Genomic DNA, 16,975 nt, shown 5'->3' on the forward strand with positions numbered 1-16,975 from the left:
GATAAAGGACTGAATATGAGTTTTGTGGATTTGAAGAAGTGATTTACATAAGGAATTGGTCTTCCACAGCGATTGACCGAATGAATGCACTATTAAAGTAGACAGATAATTTTAATCTTTTATGGAGTGAAAACACATGTCATTGTCTTTAATATTCAAATGTGTTTTCTATCACATTGTAGTGAATAATTATTAGTAATATTGTAGGAAATGTTTCAAAATCTGTTTTGAAGCTTTTAGTTTACGTATCATCAAATTGTCTTTTACCTTAAAAAAGCAGCCTTAATTATATATTTTCTCATTAATTAACATCTTCCATAAACTGTTCTTGCTTTTTATGTTTTTTTGTTATAGGAAGAGATTTCTTTCTTTTTAACTTTCATGTGTTTTTAATATGTTTATTTTTTATTTTCTCATTTTTGGAAACTGATTATCTTTTTGCTTTCTCATTTATTTTTAATAAGTTTGGAAAACACACCTTTGATTAGGGAACTCTAATAGGAAGAAATCAATGACAGAATCAACCTCTAAACATAGTCACACTACCAATAAATTATGGTTGAAAGTGCCTGGTCTTGGAACAGGGAGACCTGTGTTGTGCTACTGATTTCCTTGAGAGTCTGGAGTGAGCCCAAGTCATTTTACTTTTCTTAACATCATAGTTATTTCACTTTTTCCCTATTCAAATAGAATGGAGAAAGGAGAGCGATTTGTCTGAGGAAATTGTACAAGATTTAGGATGGAAAAGGGGATTTCACATGTGGGTATGAAAGATATCCCTTTCTGTAAAGGGGGAAAACATCATGAGACAGATATTAGGATTGAAGGCAATTCCTTTGCCCCAAACAGCATGGTTTCTGATTAGAGTAAAGCCTTATGCAGTCATCCTTTAGTTAATTGAAACTTACTGACATCCATGTATATTTCAGAAGCATTAACTGTCTTCAAAATAAATTTGTTGATACTGCTTTTCCTTAAATGGGGAAAAGAGGCATCACTTTCTTCTGAAATTCTTGGGCTACCATTTCCTGGCCTTTCTTCTCAAAGAAAACTAGAATGCTGACTGTTATTACTCCTTCTTATTTCCAAAAACTGTGATTATTTGTGTCTAATTTTCTTTCCTCATATTAGATTCAGCTGCTTCAGAATAAATTATAGATTCGTGTTTCTCAACCTTTTTTTTTTAATTATCACTGTCCCTAAGGAAAAAAATTGAATTAAATTTCAATTAATTAAATTTCTCCCTAATGAGAGAAATTAAATACTAACAAGTAAGAATTTGTTGGATAGATGAGCTTTGGAGGGCCACAAAACATTTTAATAACGAAGTTTTTTCACCCCCAAGAACCAATTTTAGCCCCTCTGGGAGTAATATTACCCCTATTGTGAATTCATGCTATAGATTATCTTGTAGCAAAGCCAATACTGGTAAGTATGGTAAAATAGATGGCTTTTTAGAAATTTTTTTTCAGTTTGTTGTTAGCAAAAATAGGACTCTGGTTGGGTCTGTAACGCAATTTGGAAAGAATTAACATCTTTACAATACAGAATCCTTCAGTTTAGGAACATCTTATATTTCTATTTATTGAGCCAGGCACTGTTGGACACTTTTTATATACGTTATTTAAATCTCACAACATGCAAGGTATATATTATTATCTCCATGTTAAAACTGAGGAAGGCCAAGTTTCAAGAGGTTTGTGAATTGCTCAAGATTTCATACTTAGTAAATTGTAGATCAAGTTTTTCAACCATATTAGTCCAACTACAGGGCCAATATGTTGGGTTTTTTTTTTTAATGCTTTTAAAAATTGTAAAATATGTCCCAAAAGATGCATTAACCTCATATGTATAGTTTAACAAACAGTTGTGAAACAAACGGGAGTAAAACCTACTTGCAGGTCAAGAAATAGAATATTGTTTAGCACCCCAAAATATCTCCATCACTTACCAGTCTTAAAACTTTCTGTCTTCCCACAGCTAACCATAATCCTGAAATTTATAATAATATCCTTATCGGTGTATGTGCCACCTGCAATGATAAGAATTATTTTCCTGAGTGTAAACTTTATATAAATGGTATCATGTATCTATTTATATGAGCATTTTCATTCAGCATTATTTTGTACAGTTCACTTATGTTGCATTTATCTTTAATTCATTTGTTTTTCTTAATGTAAAATATTTTACTGAAAAAAAATACCAGAATTTTAAGATCTGTTCTACTGTCAGTGGGCATTTGAATTTTCCCTCAAAGTTTTTTATAATCATGAGCAATGCAACTGTGAACATTCTTTTACATCCTGATGCACGTAAGGGTAGTCTAAGGCTTATATTTATTATAGAAGTCAGTAGTATATGTATATCTTCGACTTTACTAGATAACACTGTTTTCCTAGTCTGTGAGAGTTTATCGTGTTGTCATTACTTGGTATTATCAGATTTTTTCATTTTTGCAGTTTGATAGCTGTGTAATGATATTTGGTTATGGTTCTCATTTGCAGTTCTCTAGTTATGTAAGATTAGAGACCTTTTAAAATATCGATTGGCCCTTTAGGATTTCCTCTTTTGTGAAGTGCTTGTTCTAATTATTTTGCTCATTTTCTATTGGATCAGTGTCTTTTTCTCAATAATTTGTGAAAGTTACTTATATATTTTGGATATTAGTCATTTGCTTTGAATGGATTGCAAATATGTTCTCCCATTCTGTGGCTCTTATTTATTTATTTTTAAATTAATTTATTTATGGCTGTGTTGGGTCTTCGTTTCTGCACGAGGGCCTTCTCTAGTTGCGGCAAGCGGGGGCCACTCTTCATCGCGGTGCGCGGGCCTCTCACTATCGCGGCCTCTCTTGTTGCGGAGCACAGGCTCCAGACGCGCAGGCTCAGTAATTGTGGCTCACGGGCCCAGTTGCTCCGTGGCATGTGGGATCTTCCCAGACCAGGGCTCGAACCCGTGTGCCCTGCATTGGCAGGCAGATTCTCAACCACTGCGCCACCAGGGAAGCCCTGTGGCTTTTATTTTTAATCTTTTTAATAGTATCTTTTGATGAACAGGTGTTAATTTTAAGGTTAGTGTTTTCCTGTCTTGTTTAAGAAACTTTCCTACCTTAAGGTCATCAAGATAATCTCTTGTATTCTAAAAGCATTATTGTTTTATCTTTCACACTTAGCTCATTAACCCACCTGGAATTTATTTTTTGTAAGTAGTTTAAGGCAGGCAACCAATTTGATTTTTTTCCCCCATATGGAAGCCTGTTGTTCCAGCACCATTTTAAAAAAAAGACTGTCCTGGGCTTCCCTGGTGGCACAGTGGTTAAGAATCCGCCTGCCAATGCGGGGGACATGGGTTCGAGCCCTTGTCCGGGAAGATCCCACATGCCGCGGAGCAACTAAGCCCGTGCACCACAACTACTGAGCCTACGCTCTAAAGCCCACAAACCACAATTACTGAGCCCGCACACCACAGCTGTTGAAGCCTGCACACCTAGAGCCCATGCTCTGCAGCAAGAGAAGCCACCGCAATGAGAAACCCGCGCACCACAACGAAGAGTAGCCCCCGCTCGCTGCAACTAGAGAAAGCCCGTGCGCAGCAACAAAGACCCAATGCAGCCAAAAATAAAAATAAATAAAATAAATTAAAAAAAAAAAAAGAAAAAAAAAGACTGTCCTTTCCTACTCCAGTGAGGTGCCTCCTCTGTCATAAATCAAAGAGCTTTGGCGTCTTAGCTCTTTCCTGAGGATCGGCAGATGAGTCTAGGTAAAAGTGGCCAAGAGCAGCAGTGGGATCCCAAACCTGCTGAGGTGAAGGTGAGAAGGGAAGATGGAATGAGGGGTTAATATCCCATGGATTCTATGGTCTTATGTGTGTTCCTTACATCATTTCTATACTTTCCTCATCCCCTGCTGTCCCAGTCTCTAGTCTAGATCAGGCACAATTAAAGTGTGGTCCTCACACCAGCAGCATCACCCTCACCTGGGAGCTTCTTAGAAATGCAAGCTACAGAGCTACTAAATCAGAATCTCTGGGGACGTGTTTTAACAGGCTCTCCTGTTGTGCACGCTACACAGAGTTTGAGGATCACTGCTTTAGAGCAGCCACCAGCCCTCTACCCTCCACCCCAGGGTAGAAGAGTCTTAGGCCTTCCCCTACCCTTTTCTTGGTCTAGTAATGCCTCACTACCTTTTTAGGTCCTTGGTACTATTAAGAAGATATTTTCTCTATTTAGACCTGCTTTATTGTTGTCTTTATAGGCGCAGTTACTCTGAATCACTTAGTTCATTAGTATTGAAAATGGAGGTCTCCTCGATAGAATTTTACCAACAATTTGCTTGATATCATAATATAACAATCTGACAGTTCGTGGGGATAAAGACCAATGTTAAGCAGGGAAAGACATTTTAGGATGAGTTATTTTAAGTAGTTTATTTATTAGTGAATATTTTTACATTATAACTACTTTTGCCTTAAAAAAAGTAAGTTACAAACAACATTTATAGTATAATCCGGTTTATGTAAAAAATGATAGCTGTATTTTTATAAGTGCATCAAAAGAGGTATGGAAATATGCTCAGTTGTTATGTTTTAACAGTAAACATTTGGAAACTAAAAAAGGTTTTTAACGGTAAAGTGTTTGGAAAGGGACTAGTGGCTGTGAGAGAGTGAGTGATTGGGGTGGGCACTTTGACTATTTCCCCTCTATACCGCTCTGTTACTTGACTTTTTTTCATAGCAATGTATTATTAATTTTTTTAAGAAAAAAAAGGTCTAAGGAAATTATTTCCTTTAGGTGGCCTCCAAAAAAATAGGTAAATGCATATATATTGTCCTTAGCTGTTTCTGACCTGTATTCATCAAACTATAATTTTAGCTTTGCACTAGAGAAGTGTTGAAGTTTTGGGTTTTGAAGTTTCTGTCCAAGATTGGAAAAGGAATGTGGTAGGAGATGTGAAGCTGGAATAGATGCACACATGAGAAATCATAGACTTTAGGATCAATTTCATCTTCACTAGCCTAAAAATTTGGATAGGCAATGTAATTTATGAAGATTAAGAAGAAGCTCCTTATGTGTTTTCTTAACACTGACATTTTGAGTTACAAAGCCATTTTGAGTCATATCTCAAACTCTTTGCCTTTTAATCTAAAGTTTGGTTGTGTTTCCTCAGAAGTAGACCTTGAAGCAAGAATTAGAGTGCAGGTAGTCTTCTTGGGAGTTAACTCAGGAGGCACACATCAGGGAGTGGGGAATTAAGACCAGGAAGGGAAGGAAACCAATACAAAGTTATGTATATGAGCAGGCGGAAAACCCTGAGCAGAAGGGGATCAGCCCTTCCAGGGGTCTCTAGAAAACAGTGTAGAAAGTGTCTTGTAGTTTTTCTACTGGAAGGATGAGGAAGCTGGGGTAATTAATTATTAACTAATTTCCATCAGTCGTTGATTATGGGCTGCTCCTCGGAGTGTTAACTACCTGCCTGGCACCTGATGCCTGTCTGGTCTGCGCACGGTGCTTAGGCAGTTGCACATGCTTACAGTAAGAAGCCATTCAGCATGTACCAGATCTGTGAGGGCAAAGGGCATAGGGGCAGGGCACCAACAGTCTCTGCTAACATTTCTTCATCCAGTGTACATCTAAACTTTTTATCCTAATCGTTCTATTTATTTTTGGTTGTTCTTTAGGATCACAAGTTTAATTTGGTGGTGTTTTATATTCCCTGTTTCTGATTTATCTTTAGTTTTCCTAATACAGAGAGGTTATCTATGTGATTCTGGTACCAACTAGTTCTTGTAGGGGAGTTGTCTGTTTTTACTGTTTTCTTGTATTCTCTAACAAATGGTCTAAAGGTATAAAATGTGATTGTCTTCTTTTCTTCAGTTTATGTTTGTAATCTTGACTAACAGAATCAGGGACTTTAATTAGATGCAGATCCTAGGCTATAAAAGCTACTTGGAAGTTATAAGAAAAATAGGTATTTTGTTCACTAGGTATTTACTAATTATTCCTTAATACTTGTTCAAATGTGTCTTTATTTTCTGGGTAATCTTTCAGAAATTTAACACTCAAGCCTCTCTTCCTATGAAGTTTCCATTTGCTAGATTTGCTTGTTATGTATTTTTATGTAAGTAAGCAGGAAAAACGTGAATTAGATATACTCTAGCATAAAACATGAGCCAACTTTTTAATGCTAAAACAATCTTCCTGAGTATAATGTTCATATATTCTGTCATAAAGATACCTTTTATAAAGTGGGTCTTGCTGTTGTGTTAAAACAGAGGCACTAAAGAAGGCAAGAGTGGGATAAACATTTACTATTGGTATTATTAGCTAGGTGTATTAGTTTCCTAGGGCTGCCATAACAAGTATCACAAACTAGATGGCTTAAAATAATAGAAATTTATTCTTTCACAGTTCTGGAGGCTAGAAGTCTGAAATCAAGGTGCTGGCAGGGCCGTGCTCCCTCTGAAGCCTCTAGGGGAGAATCGTTTCTTGATTCTTCAGCTCCTGGTAGCCCCAGGCATTCCTTGGTATGTGGCAGCATAACTCCAATCTCTGCCTCCATCTTCTCATGGCTACCTTCCCTCTGTCCAGATTTCCCTCTTCTTATAAGGATACTAGTCGTAATCGGATTAAGGGCCCACCCTACTCCAGATAGGCATCTTTAGCTAATTCCCAGCTAAGGTCCTACTCTGAGGGATTAGGACTTCAGCCTGTCTTTTTGGAGGACACTTCAAGCCATAACAAGGCATCAAGTTCAAGGTTGATTTTAAAGTGTGTATACATTGTATTTGGAAAAACAAAATTTGGAAAATGAAGGTAGAAAGCTTTAAGGAAAATTTTATTTTGTATTGATCAAGTATTTGGAAATCATCATACTTAAAAAAATATTTATAGAACTAACAGTTACTTAATTAAACAACTAAATAAGGCAACCAGGATCTTTTTTTCCTCTCAGTCTCTCTGAATGAAATAATTAACATCCACCAAATATATGGTTATTAGCAGATTTCTTCTCATTATTCTTATGGCAGTTTTTAAAGTTGATTTTTTACATAACTTAAAAAAAACATTAAAAATATTTAAATATGTAACGTGTTTTTCACTAAAATCAAAAGATTCAAAAAGAGTATACTGTAAAAACATAATTCTCCTACCCACTTCTGTCTTCTCATTTACCCTTTTCTCCTTTTTAGATTCTTATGTATCTTTCCAGAACTAGTCTTACATGACTTAAAAAGATCGTTTCTAAAAGAACAAGATACTAAAAGTACTTGATGAGACTGAATTGCATTCATTCACCTTTCTCCCCATATTCTCTCTGTCTCGTGGTCTCCAACTCAGTGGACCCAAATTGTTTGAACTGAGTATCAGTATCTTTGACTCCTGTCTCTCATGTACTATTTATATCCCATCCTGTTGATTTTATCTCCTGAATATTCCTTGTATCTCTTCCTTCCTCCTTATTTTAAAAACTTCTTTAGTTTGGGCCTCATTTATGCTTAAACTGATTTCTTTACCTCCATTCTTGCTTTTGTTCTCCACAATTAGAAACTGCAGATCTCACTGTTATTCCCTTGATTAAGATAACTCACCATCTTCCTATAAGATACTGCCAACATAAAGTCCATGGCTTACACATTTCTTTGTGATCCGACTTTGCCTGACTTATACTTTCTCAGCTCTCCTAACAGTGAACTAAACATTTTGGTTTCACATGAGCTCATTAACTACAACTCTACCCTTTTGCTGCCCCTTCAGTCCTGTTTCCTAGTCATCCTTTGAGATATAGCCTAAAGCAGAAGCTTCTTACTATTTAAAAAAAACATTTTATTGTGGAAAACTATACATAAAATAAAATTTACCACTTTAATAATTTTAAGTGTACAATTTAGTGGCATTAAGTACATTCACAATGTGGCACGCTCATCACCACTATCCATTTCTGGAACTTTTTCACCATCCCAGACTGAAACTCTGTGTCCTTTAAATAATAACATACCATTTCCTCCTCCTCCTGGTTACCTCCTGGTAACATCTATTCTACTTCCTTTCTCTATGGATTTGCCTATTCTAAGTACCTAATGAAAGTGGAACTATACAGTTTTTGTCTTTCTGTATCTGGCTTATAGGTCCTCAGTACTCACTATTATTTATTTGAAGACAGCAATTAGGAAGTGCAAAGCTGTTTAAGACTAGCATGATAACACAAAGAATGTATTGTGTTTGGGGCAAGGCTCACAAGGATTAGACTCATTTGAGACCAAACTACTTTAGAATCATCAATTTATATATACCCTGAGGGGAATAAACTCATATAACAACTGATGTTTTGGTGCATATGCTATAGGCATACTTTCCTGGATATTTCTATCTGTCCACTTTCTCCTTGCCTGTCGCCAATGGAACACAGATGGAGAAAATTAAAAATAGGACATGTTAGTATCCCCATAAACTCATTATTAGCAACCTCAAGTGGGTCCTCAGCTATATCCAGCTTTCCTAGTTGCTCTCCTGCTCTCTGCTGCAACTGCTTCCCTACTCTCCTCAAACCTCTTATTTATGTCCATTCCCTGCTTTCATCCATCCCTACCCGTAGCAGACAACCTTGCCTCCTATTTCAAAGATCAAAATAAAAACCATCAGACATAGGAATTCCCTCATTTTCTCTCTAATGTTCCACTAGCCAAAACTAAAGCCTACTGTTCATTCCTCTTATCTATGGCTAGTTATTCCAATTCTTTGAATCTTATCACTTACTAACTTTCTAGAAATCTTACACTATTAGTCATCCTTTGTTTTTTTTTTTCCCTTTGTTGCTTTTAAGTGATTTTATTGAGGTAAATTAACATATCATTAAGTTCACCCTTTTAATATATATAATTCAGTGGTTTTTAATGTATTCACAAAGTTGTATTTCAGTCACCAAGTAGTTCCTTCTTTCTTGTATATACAACTCGTCCCTCTCAAACTAGACCGTTTGCATCAACTATTTAAAGATGTCTTTTCTAATCTTAAAAAACACTTCTTCCTGAATACCACACTTCTCATCCTTCAATTACCATATTTTCCCTATTCTCCTTCTTTAAAACCTCTTGAAAGAGTTATTTTTTCTACCTCCTAATAACTCAGTTCTATCTATCTGGTTTATCTGCTCATTAAACTCAAACAGTTTCCACCAGGGTCATTAGTGGCTTTTGCATTGTTAAATCCAAGGAACATTTTCAGTCATCTTGATTTGTCAGTAGTATTGGACACTGTTGGGTCATTGCCTGAACTACTCTTCCCTTGGATTCCATGACCACATTCTCCTGATTTCCCTCCTACTTCTCTAGCAACTTCTCAGTTTCTTTTGCAGGCTCATCTTCTTATACCTTTGCTATTAAATATTGGCATTACTTAAAGTTGAGTCTTAGGCTCTCATCTCTTCTCTCAATTCTCTTTCTATGTGATGCCATCCGTATCCATTGATACAATTACTATTTGAATACAAATAGCTTCCAGATTTGTATCTCTAACCCCATCTGTCCTCTGAACTCCAGGCTAGTATATTTAATTCCTGACTTGACATCTCATGTGTTTCTCAAAGACAGCTCAAAAGTTAGCACATCTGAAATCAAACTCCTTCCCTCAAACCTGATTCTCTTGAGGGTTTCTTAGCTCAGTGAATTGTACCACTGTCTGTTAGATTATGCAAACCAAAAACTTAATCGTTTTTGACACATTCTCTTTCCATCATTTCTCATATCTAGTCTATCACTGAATTCTGGCAATACGTATGGCAATATACAGATGTAATAATATGCCTATATTTTCTTGTGTATATGCATACATATAAAGAAAAGATAAAACAAATACGGCAAAATGATACTTTAATGAATCTATGTGTACAGACATTCTCTATTATTGTAGTTTTTCTTTAAGTTTGAAATTATTTCAAAATAAAAGGTAAAAACATAGCAAAATTAAAATGTCTTACGACTTTAATGTATAGAGGTACAGTTAAAATACATGACAAAATAGCACAATGGGGGTGATAATGACGTAATTAAAAATTATATAATACTCCAGTTAAAAGGCAAAGAGTTTGGCAGTTTCTCAAAGAGTTAAACATAGAATTACCATGTGACCCAGCAGTTCCACTCCCAGATTGATATTTCCAGAAGAATTGAAAACTGGTGCTCAAACAAATACGTGTACATGCATGTTTATAGCAGCGCTATTCACAATAGCCAGAAGATAGAAGCAGCCCAAATGTCCATCAGGGGTTGAGTAGATAAACAAATTGTGGTATATACATACAATGAATATTATTCAGCCTTAAAACAGTGAATGAATGCAGATGCCAGATGTGGATCAACCTTGAAAATATTATGCTAAGTGAAATAACACAGACATAAAGGTCACATATATTGTATGATTCCATATGTGTAAAATATGCAGAGTAGGTAAATTCATAGAGACAGAACTGAAGATTGGTGGTTGCCAGGAGCTAGTGGGAGGGGAGAATGGGGACAAACTGCTTAATGAGTACACGGTTTTACTTTAAAGTGACTGAAATGTTTTAGAAGTCGATAGAGGTGGTGGTCACATCACATTATGAAGGCTTAGTACTAAGTTACTTTAAAATGGTTAATTTTATGGTTATGTGAATTTCATCTCAATAAATTTTTTAAAAATTAGTTAAGACAGAGAATGTCAGATTGGATTTTTAAAACCCACCTCTGTGCTGCTTGTAAGATACATCTTAAATATGAAGACATGGAAAAATTGGAAGTAAAGGATGGAGAAATATATACCACCCCTCTCAAAAAAAAAAGCCACTGTATTATAGTAATATCAGAGTAGACTTTAAAGGAGTTATAAGGAAGCATTTCATAATGCTAAATGTTCAATCTACCAGGAAGATAAAATAATTTTAAGTTTGTATATGCCTAATAACATAACTTCAAAATATATAAAGCAAAAACGGGTAGAACTAAAAAGTTCTTTAAAAAAGACCCAAATCTACAGTCATGATAGAATATTTTAATTCTTCTTTTAGTAATTGATAGAACAAGCCGACAAAATTTTAGTAAGAATATAGAAGATTTAAACAATGTGATTAAGGAGTGTGACCCAGTTGACATATAGAATACTGCACCTAACAACCACAAATGTACATTCTTATCAAGTACCAATTTAACGTTTACCAAAATTTTCCGTACTATTAGCCATATAGCAAATGAACAAATTTCAAATGATTGAAATCATAAAGAATATGTATCTGACCACTATGGAATTAAAATCAGCAATCAATAATGAAAAGATTACTAGAAAATTTCTGTTTGGAAATTAAACAGTACACTTCTAAAAGATATTATGTTTTAAGGAAGAAGTCATAATGGAAATAAAATGTTTTAACCCTATGATAATGAAAATACAATATTTCAAAATTTGTTTTATTCTTTTCTGATGTATACAATCAAATTCTATAAATTTATAGTCTCAAATGTATATATGCAAAATAAGAAAGGGTAGAATCAGTGTTCTCAAAGTATCCATCTGAAGGAGTTGGAAAAAGAACCCAGAGAAAGTAATGGAAAAAACAATAAAGATGAGAGCAGACATTAATAAAATAGAAAAGAAAGAAACATGTAATAAAGAGGCTCAAAAAAGGCCAACAGTCACTTCTTTGAAAACACTAATAAGACTGGTAAATTCTTAGCAAGACTGGTGAAAGAGCAAAAAGGAAGCCCAAAACTAGCACCAGGAATGAAAGAGGAGTACAGATCCAACAGACATTAATATGCTAATAGGGGGATATTATAAACAACTTATGACAGTAATTTGAAAAATCTGAAATGAACAAATACCTTTAAAGACTACTTAACAAAGCTAATGTAAAGAGAAATTAAAAAACCTCATTAGTCCTGTATCTACTGAAGAAACTGAACTCATAATTTAAAACCCTATTATGAAGAAAACTCCTGGCCTAGGTGACTTCACTATACAATTTAAAGTCTTACACACATTCTTCCAGAGAATAGAAAAAGGGGGAAAACTTGCCAACTGGTTTTACGAGGTCAGAAGAGTCCTGATACCCAAACCATGCAATATAAGGAAGAAGAGTTAAAGACAAATCTCTTTCATGAACATAAATGCACAATCTTAAATAAAATATTAACAAACTGAATCCAGTAATAAATATTAATGATAATATGATATGACTAAAATTCTAGGAATGCAAAGTAGGTTGATATTAAAAATTAATGTACAGAATAAAGGAGAAAAATCATACATCTTTAAACGTTGGGAAAAGGATTTGATAATATTTGATTACTCATGATTTAAAAAAAAAAGACCTCTAGGAACAGAGGGTAATCTTAATCTGAGAAAGGGTATCTACAAAAAAACCTACATAAGCAATTATACTTAATGATGAAATACTGAAAGCTTTCCTCCTCATATCGGGAACAGAACCAGTCATGCTTACTATCACTGCTTCTATTCAGTCTTATATAATTCTTACATTAGATAAGATAAAATAAAAGTGACATTATTCACAGACAGCATGCTGTGTATTTAGAAAACATGACGGAATTTGGGATATAGACCATTGGAATTAGTGTATGAAGTCATCTGGGTTGTTGGATACAAGGTCAACATAAAAAATGATTTGTATTTCATAATCTAGAACTTAAAGGAAATTTTTTTAAAAAGATGCCAGTTGTAGTGGCATTTTAAAAATTCAGATACCTAGGAGTAAATCTATTGAAAGTTATATTAAAATTTCTATGCAGAAAACGATAAAACATTTATTTAGAGAAATTAATAAATAAATAAATGGAAGGTTATACCATGTTTTGATTGGAAGACTCGATATTTTAAAGATGTCATATCTCTCTAAAATTGATCTATAGATTCAGCGAGATCCCAAAATCCCATCATTTTTTTTTTTTTTTTAAATTTTATTTATTTATTTATTTATTTATGGCTGTGTTGGGTCTTCGTTTCTGTGTGAGAGCTTTCTCTAGTTGCGGCAAGTGGGGGCCACTCTTCATCGCGGTGCGCGGGCCTCTCACTATCGTGGCCTCTCCCGTTGCGGAGCACAGGCTCCAGACGCACAGGCTCAGCAATTGTGGCTCACGGGCTTAGTCGCTCCGCGGCACGTGGGATCTTCCCAGACCAGGGCTCGAACCCGTGTCCCCTGCATTGGCAGGCAGATTCTCAACCACTGCGCCACCAGGGAAGCCCCCATCATTTTTTTTTTTTTGTAGAGATTGACAAACTTAAGTTTTACATGGAAATGCAGAGGTCCCAAAATAAGCAAGACAGTCTCAAAGAACAAAGATGGAGGACTTGGTAATCATGAACCTTATATCAAGACTATTATAAATCTGCAGTGATTAAGACAGGCAAGGATAGACAAATTGTCCAATGGAACAGAATGGGTATACAGGCACAAATACACTTTGATTTGTGGTAGAGATGGCACTGCATAGTAATGGAGAAAGGAATACTTTTATCAAGAAATGATGCTGGGGGACTTCCCTGGTGGTCCAGTGGTAAAGAATCCGCCTTCCAATGCAGAGGATGCGGGTTCGATCCCTGGTCGGGGAACTAAGATGCCACATGCCACAGGGCAACTAAGCTCGTGTGCCTCAACGAGAGAGCCCACGTGCCACAAACTACAAAGCCCATGTGCTCTGGAGCCCGCGCGCCACAACTACGGAGCCCGTGCACCCTGGAGCCCGAGCACCACAAGTAGAGAAAGAAAAACCTTCATGCCACAACTAGAGAGAAGCCCGTGCGCCACAGCAAAGGATCCCGCACACCTCAACGAAGATCCCACGTGCTGCAACTGAGACCCGACACAGCCAAAAAAAAAAAGAAAGAAAAGGTGTTGGGTCAGTTGGATATCCTTGTGGGAGAGAAAACAAATTCTCACCCACCTCACACTATACACAAAAAGTGAAGTTTACAAAGAGTAAAAAGTGAAACTCTTATAGAATAAAACATCTATAATATAACATAGAATATTTTCATGACCTTGGAATAGACAAATATTTTTTTAAACACGACACAAAGAACAGTAAAGGAAAAGATTTTAAAATTGGGCTACATTAAAATTAGGACTTTTGCTAAACAAAATTTGAAAAGGTAAGCTACAGAGTGAAAGAACATATTTGCATTATCTAATAAAGAACTTGTCTACAGAATATGCAAAGAACTATAAATAAGAAAAAGGCAGCCCAATAGAAAAATAGGCAAAGGACTTGAACAAGTACTTCATAAGAGATGAAATGCCCCAGTAATCATTAGGGAAATGCAAATTCAGACTATGAGATGCTACACACTTACCATAAATTAAGAAAGCTGATAGTACCGAGCGTTGGAGGAAATGTGAAGCAAATGGAATTCTCAGACAGTGTTGATGGGAGTGTAAATTAGTACATCTGCTTTTGAAAACTGATCAGCAATGTATATGAAGTTTGAGTAAATGTGTGACCTGAGACTGGAGCAATTCCAGTCTTAGGTATATGCTCAAGAGAAATGCATACATAAATTTACTGAAGTACATGTACAAGACTGTTTATAGAAGCTTTATGTGTAATAGTTTTAAAGTATAAACAACCTCAGTGTATATCAGTAGTAGAATAGGCAAATTGAGGTATATTCCTACAGTGGAATATTACATGGCAAAGAAAGAACACACTACGACTATATCTAACAACGTGGATGAATTTCACAAACAATGTTGAACGAAAGAAGCTGGACACAACAATACGTATTTTATGAATCTATTTCCATAAATTTCAATAACGGGCTAATTTGTGGTGTAAAAAAGCCAGGATAGTGCTTATCTCTGGTGAGGGGTGGAACATTGTGACTGCATTACTGGTAATATTCTTTGTGTTGATCAGGTGGTAGTTACTTGCATATGTTCATTCTGTGATACTTTATCAAGCTGTACACTTATGTATGTTACACTGAGTATATGTTATACTTCACTATAACCCCTTTTCAAGTTTAGCCTTCAAACCACTGATTATATTCTGCCATATCAGGTGAATCTCCAACTTGGATTTTTATTTTCCGGCTTTGATTTTGGCTTCCTTAAAAATCTGTCTTAGTTCATCTACTCTCTTGACATCTCATCCATTTTTTTCTAACCTCACTCTGCTCTCTGTTTATGGCCTCATGCTCTTGTTTCACAGGCGCTCTTTTTGCATTCTGCCAAGTATGCCAAATAATTCATTGAGAGAGTGGTGTGTGTGTGTGTGTGTGTGTGTGTGTGTGTGTGTGTGTGATCATTTTCCCTTTCCTTTATGACTCTCCTTATTCAGTAGCCTTTTTATTAAAATCAGATTTGTGGGCTTTTCCTCTTCCCTTTGTCCTTCCTTGAACATGGTGAAATCCATTCAGACTTATTTACAGAAATGATAGGGACAGTTGCCTTCTTCTTAGTAATGGTCAAATCCTCCGCTGAGATGTATACCTCAGAAATGAATGGGTGTCCATTCCAGTTGCCACTTTATAGCCGATGGGCCAGGAACATTGCTGTTTTAAGTTTCCACTGTTTATTTCAGTGAATCACATAACTGAAAACCAACAACTGCCAACATACATTCTAACAGATTATTGCTAGAATTAACCGATCATTTTAATTCTTAGAGGACATTTCCCCCCCACCCTCCCACACACACTCGCTCAGCCGTCAGAGCATTGCTGCCAGGTGTCTCAGTTTGCTTCTGTGTTGCCTGACTCTTTTCTGGAAGTTTTAGTCACTGAAGTATGTAGAAAGATGGTAGTCAGTGATCACTACTCTGCTCTCCATAAACAGCAGCATTCATCTAGTAGAGAAACAAATGCTTAATATTCTGATTCAGGCAGATATTTAATTTCAACTTAGAATACAGTGGAGGTCTGTTTCATGAGTGAAAGTGTAGATAGGACTTGCCTCTATTTGGGATGTTTAAAGGGGATATTTGGTTGGAGCAGGAGGAGGCTGTATTAGTGGACTTCTAACCAGACTATTTTGAGCTGGAGGCCTTGCCCCCCATTCTTTTGGTCTGAGTGCTTTGTTGGCTGTGTGTGTTAAAGCCACCCAACCAGCATAGGTCAGCTCATTTGGGTGTTAACTTCAGGTATTAGGGTAGTGGGTTTGGCTAGAGAGAAGTACCAGGCTTGGAAGCTATCATTATTGCAGAGTCACCTTGATAAACTGCCAAGCCTATCCAGTTAGCCACCAAATTTTAGGATTACAGGTGGTGGGCAGAGGATAGATGAAATCCTCCTTTCCCCCTCACCCTGTGAATATATCTTTATTTTTTTTTCCTATCTTAAAGATGATATTTATTGGTTAAAAATAAATAAAACAGCATTATATTTTTTAAAAAGAAGGCAGAAAGGGAAAGTCTCTCTGGAATCCAATCTTCCTGATTTCTATTGCTACCAATTTGTTAAGGCATCTATCCAGTTTCATTTTATGAGTACATTTATTTATATGTATTATATATAGTTTCAGAACCACAAATGGAATCACATTGTGCATTCTGCCATAAATAATAATACTTAATATCTATGGAATATTTACTATGTACCTGGAACTGTGGCAGTTACTTTACATGTATTTTCTCATTTAATCCTCACAATCACCGTGTATTGAATTGGAGTTACTATCCCAATTTTACAGAAACAAACTTAGGTTAAGTAGCTGCCCCAAAGTTACACAGCTAGAAAGTGGCAGAGCCAGGACTTGAGCCCAAATCTGTTTGACAACAAAATCCATATTCTTAACTTTTTTCCATTGTTTTGAACCTGCTTTTTTTACTTAGCAGTGTATTTTGAACATTTTCCCATGCAAATATATATACAGATATGTCTTGTCTTAATGGATAAAAACTGTTCTGTTGTATGGATGTCCCATAATTTATTAACGAATCTCCAATTTATGGGTTTTTAGGTTGCTTCTAATCTATACCTCTCTTTTTGTGCTAG

General features: G+C 35.9%; 1 protein-coding gene across 2 annotated transcripts in view; it reads left to right on the forward strand.

The window, feature by feature from the left end:
* The window catches only part of OLA1 (Obg like ATPase 1), a 172,731-nt gene that overhangs the window by 103,797 nt on the left and 51,959 nt on the right, over window positions 1–16,975 (forward strand). The window lies entirely within an intron of this gene.

This window comes from Balaenoptera borealis, assembly GCF_965194805.1.
Source record: "Balaenoptera borealis genome assembly, chromosome: 6".
In the NCBI taxonomy this organism is placed as follows: domain Eukaryota; kingdom Metazoa; phylum Chordata; class Mammalia; order Artiodactyla; family Balaenopteridae; genus Balaenoptera; species Balaenoptera borealis.